The sequence below is a fragment of the Pagrus major genome, chromosome 14, assembly GCF_040436345.1.
Source record: "Pagrus major chromosome 14, Pma_NU_1.0".
NCBI lineage: Eukaryota > Metazoa > Chordata > Actinopteri > Spariformes > Sparidae > Pagrus > Pagrus major.
In genome coordinates, this window is record NC_133228.1 from 18,940,150 (window position 1) to 18,944,590 (window position 4,441).

Sequence of the window (4,441 nt, forward strand, 5' to 3'; positions counted from 1 at the left end):
GGATGGACATGTAAATCTGCAGAGAGTGCTTGTGGTGTCTCCAGGATGTCTACAAGTGTTTGTGAGTTTGTCCTTCTAAGACAGGATCTAATCTGCAAAAGGTAGGATTATAATAGAAGAGGAAGTCATGATTTTGCCAACTCCCTCTCACTTTTGATGTCTGAAGGCCGTTTCAGTCCTGTTTGTTTTCTCTGTGCAGCTGTAAGTGCTGAATTCCTTATCAAAGCCAACGGAAAAAAAAAAAAAAATCTTTTCGCACATCTAAATTTGCTGCTTCCGATCATGTGCGAGCATTAGAGGAAACCTTCAGTCGAGCTGAATGACAGGAGCTGAAGTGAACCACTTCTCACTGGAACAACTTCACAAACTTCCCCCTTTCACAGTCGCCACCAGAGAGCTGAATGAGATATGGAGTTTCATTGAGAGAAAAAAAAAAAGAGCACTGTGGAGCTATTATGAGAGCAGACTGTGAAGTGAGAGTGGGAACTGTCTACTTTAAAGGAGGGGGTGTATGTTTGAGAGGATTCATCTTAGAATTGAGATTTCACGTCCCTTTGTTTGACAAATCCCTGGGTCACTGTTTTTGTCCAAAGGGGGGTCTCTCCGCAAGAGGCCAAAGAAGCCTACCATACCAGACAGTCAAAGCTTGACACTTGAGGGAAACAGAGGTGTTAGACAGATAAAGCAGCCTTACCCTGCTGCTTCTGTTAGTGCATGTGTCCTATGATAACACATGTCAGCCGCTATCACACACTCCGGGCTCCACAGAGGTAACAGAGAGCGCCCAAAGCCCTGGGAAAACGTGGAGGAGCGTGAAATCACCTTGATCCAAAGATTCCTGCTGCATACCAGTCCACTGAACCCACCAGAGCACAGGGGCCCGGAGATGGGCAGACCGCCACAGATCAAGAGAACGAGACAAAGACAAGAGAAAGAGAGAAGAGGTGGAGGGTGATAGTCAAGATGTTTAATCCCAGAGATCGGTTTGGAGCTTAACATCATCTTATGTATTTCCTGTGCAAGATCAAGTAAGTCGCTCCATGAGGGAGGCCTCTCTCTCGGATATAAACACAGGATTTACTTCAACATGCCAGTTTCAGGGCCAAGCTTGATTACAGGTTGCCCATGTGCTGTGAGTCAATCTGGCTGTTTGGGTTTACTGACAGTAGAGAAGAGGATGCTATGGCTGGAATGCTGTGGTGTGAACAGTGGTGAACACTCCTCCCAGCGCTGAGTGATAGCTGCTGTAGCTCAGGCAGCAGAGCAGATAAAGTGGCTTCTGTCTGTCACATGGTTGCATACTATATGCTTTCACATCAACTGATTACACCCTGCTGGAAGTGGACTAAACACCCGTTCCCAAACATGAATAGTAGGCGACATACATGTTCATGGCTAGTCGCATGTTCTTGCCCTTTCACATGCTATTCTGGTCAGGCTATCAGCAGCGTGGAGCACGCCGCTATCGCCGGCGTCACACATCAAAGCCGTCCTGTCAGTGCCACTCGTTGCAAAGTGGTTGGGGGGCAAAAGTGGGAAAGTAGGTGCTTTCCAGGAGGAGTTCAGCAAATCATGTGCAGGATCTGAGAAATGACTGTTTGGATGGTGTGGTTTTCTCTCCCCAGCATCTCATAATTATATTTTTTGTATGTGTAAATCCCACTTCCTTAGTGCTTGAGTAACTCCCATCATCAGTCCCTTAAGATGTGATTGGAGGCCCTGTGGCGCAACCAGCTAATTTGCACTCAACTACGCAGCGAGATTAGAAAACAAATGGGAGCGACGTCAAATCAGCACAGGAAAAAGAGGGTGTTTTCCACACTGTGTCTTAGGAATGTTTTGGCTAAACTAAAAGCCATCATTCAAACTGAAAATGCCAACATTTGAGAAGACAATGACGGGACAGAGAGCAACATCCGGGCCTGGTCTTTAGTCGTCTGGGTCGTGAACACAAGAGGGTTTCTTTTCTACAGTTTGAGTCTCGGTCACTGCCGAATCCCCCCCCCCCCCCCCCCCCCTCCATTAAGTCTGTATACAAGTCTGACGTCCGGCAGCTTGCATCCCTCACTCCTACCAGAGGCTCTGAGAACATTGCCCTATTCTCCACCACGCACTCAGGAGTAATAGCAGACAGAGGAGGGGAGAGGAAGAGGGTACACTTTAAACAAAAGAGGTTCTATAAGGTGCTAAAACAAGGCATTAAGGCTCGTACAGCAAAATGACCGATGCTGCTGCTGCTGCTGTAAAGACTCCTTCGGCAGGATAGTTGACATTTTGAGAGATTCACATTCAAAGAGTTGGATGAGAAAGTCTTTACCACTCTCATGTCTGTCAGCTCGCAGCAGGTTAACTTAGGCCCTGTCCACACGTGCACAGGTATTTCTTAAAATGTGGCTTTTTTATGCCTTCATTATGCCATACAGACAGACAACAGTAACAGTAGTTTCTGTTACAAAGCAACCAACCAGAGTATAAAATCTGCTTCCTGTTCACACCGACACACACATGCTCAATGGTCAAGTGACGTGTTTCAGGTGTGCTAGTATGGACGGAGATTATTTCTGAAATGGTGCTAAAATGCTTGTCTGGATGGAGATCGTTTCTGTTTTGAAACCCTGTTTTCAAAATGCCTGTTTTCTCCTTCTTCTAGCATTTTAACGAAGCTAAGCTAAGCTAGACTCCGTCAGGCTATGGGTTTATATTCAACAGAAGGACAAGAAGAAGAAGGAGTTTTTCTTCTAAATAGATGACTATAGACGACCGCAACCTGGTGGTATGGAGAGTTAACCTCTCTCAGAACGTGTGAACTAACTGGACGTCTGCTCTAGTCTATGCGGTGTGTTCAAGTGCAGATTTTTGACTGAGACACAGCAACACAGTGGTTGGCTTTCGTCGCTGCTGGGGTTTTTTTATGTCGGTTTGATGTGTCGGCCTGAAACTGGAGGTTTTTGGTTTAACTTTTGATTATGAAGTAAATATTGCTTATAAAAACTAACGTCTGTAGAATAATGACACCATCAGCGCTTAGATTGGTTCCCTATAAACCTCGCTTTCACTTCAATTTTGTCAGCCACCGGACATGAAATCTCCCGTGAGACTGACTGGTGAAACAGCCTGGCACCATCTCTATCTGCTTTCGTGTCTCTATTATGGACTAAACGAATGAATAAACTTGTGTGTTGTCCTGTGTTTTGGTAGTTGCCACTCTGAGAAAAACAGAAACCATCCAGTTGTCTTTGCAACAGCGGCACCAGGGCGTGGGGGGGGGGGGTCTGTTTCCACTTTAAGAATGTGAGAAATGTCCTTAATTTTTAAGATCTACTGCAAATAATGTGGATCCAATATCCTCACACAAAGCCCTGAAAGAACACTCAATCTTCTGCATGTGGGGGGTGGGCAGGGACACTTGGCACAAAGGAGGGAGCCTGGATTAAGTCATGAGCGGCATGCGACATAGGTTGGATTTTAATTGGGTGAGATCACTTCCTCTTCATTACACTGTGAAACTCAAAGAATCACTCAAAGAAGCACTTTTGCATCTGAAAAAGAAACACGCATGCTCGTACGTCCATGTTCACGGTGCGAGAGCTCGGCATGCGTCTGCAAAGGAGAGTGATGTTCTTCATGTGAGCGTACGTCTAGATTTCAGTCTGTTATGTAACTCTGCTGTGGGGGCACCCTTGTTCTGTTCCAGCAGTCGACTCTGAAGTCGTCGTCCCCCCCCAAAGCTTTCCTGCTCGTTCGCCTCAGAGCACACAGATGTCTCAGGGCGCTGCAGAAGATGAGGGGTGGAGGTGGGGACAGGGGGGGTGGGGTAGAGTCTGGCTCGGGGCCAGGAGGCAGCGGTTGCCTGTCACAAGTGAACAAGTGTGTGTGGTCAGAGATTAGGGAAGGAAGGACACAAACAAAAATTCCGGCGGAGGAGCTCCTGTGGCAGCTGTGGATTTTCTGAGTGCGAAGGATGCTGGACAACTGTAGCGAGACGATTGGCCGGAGAGGACGGAGTGGGCGTGTCCTGGCAGCGGCCTGCTTCCTCTGTGTGATCTTAAATGAGAAGAGTGACAATTCATCAGGGACAGGATGTCCAATAGAAAGACAGATCCCAGGGGTAGATAGAGGGCCTTGCAGCTGGCCACTCGATGACCTTGAATCAAACAAAAGTTAGTGTTTTCTCTTCATGTCCTTCTCTCAAACGCTCACTGTACCCATAGAAAAATGAGGCATTAATCAGCAGCAGAGGACTGAGCAGTTTCCAGTAAGTCATTTTGCGTGAGTTTATTTTAAGCCACGGGCCTCACTGTTCCACAAATAACATTGCTTTCTTCGGCCATTCACTTCCCTTCGACTCTGTAACATTTCCACTCCTGCACACTTACATTTCCCTCCTGAGAGAGAGGAGGAAATGGGGGGCCTCGCGATGTGAACGAGAGCTCTTTGAACG